The sequence below is a fragment of the Seriola lalandi genome, unplaced genomic scaffold, assembly GCF_002814215.2.
Source record: "Seriola lalandi dorsalis isolate HSWRI2012SDOR001 ecotype SW California unplaced genomic scaffold, Sedor1 jcf7180002053606, whole genome shotgun sequence".
NCBI lineage: Eukaryota > Metazoa > Chordata > Actinopteri > Carangiformes > Carangidae > Seriola > Seriola lalandi.
The window spans coordinates 4,415-5,042 of NW_019524159.1; the positions used below are offsets into that span (position 1 = coordinate 4,415).

General features: G+C 42.8%; 1 non-coding gene across 1 annotated transcript; it reads right to left on the minus strand.

Annotated features, from left to right (window-relative positions):
* Positions 1–110: 110 nt before the first annotated feature.
* trnag-ucc (transfer RNA glycine (anticodon UCC)) lies at positions 111–182 on the minus strand. The gene has a single exon. It is a non-coding gene; the product is annotated as a tRNA-Gly (tRNA).
* Between the last annotated feature and the right edge of the window lie 446 nt (positions 183–628).

Here is a 628-nt window from a genome sequence, read left to right on the forward strand (position 1 = left end):
GTATATGGTATCATGTTCCACAAGTCTCAGTGGTGTGTGTTAGTAGAGAACAGTGTACAGAGAGACACATTTCCGACAGAAAATCCAAGAGTTGGACACTAAAAACTAACTGCGATGGCCGGGAATCGAACCCGGGTCAACTGCTTGGAAGGCAGCTATGCTCACCACTATACCACCATCGCTTGGAAAGGAGGAAATTTTCATGGAAACTTTCTTGTGAGTCAGGAGTATACGTCAATGGAGGAATTTGGCTGGGAGAGGAGGAGGAGCTGAGGAGAAGTTATAGCTGATGCTGAACCTAACTATCAATCCTGGGATTGCTGCACAGGAGTAATTCTGCATTCAGTGTGGATCTAGAATTCTTAGTGGCATCGTTAGTCAGGATCATAGGGTAGAATATAATGAAGATGTAACTACATCCAATGAATAAACAAGGTCCGTACAACTCCTGAACACCAACTACAGCTGGGAAACAATCACAAAGTATTTGTCATGAAATATTTATGCTCTGAAACACTGTTTTATTAGAGTAAATGAAGGCAGCTCCTCTGTCTGTGATCAAAGACACATCAAACTGTGTGTCAGAAACAGCAGGTCAGAGTTCATACAGTAACGCTGAGGGTTTCCT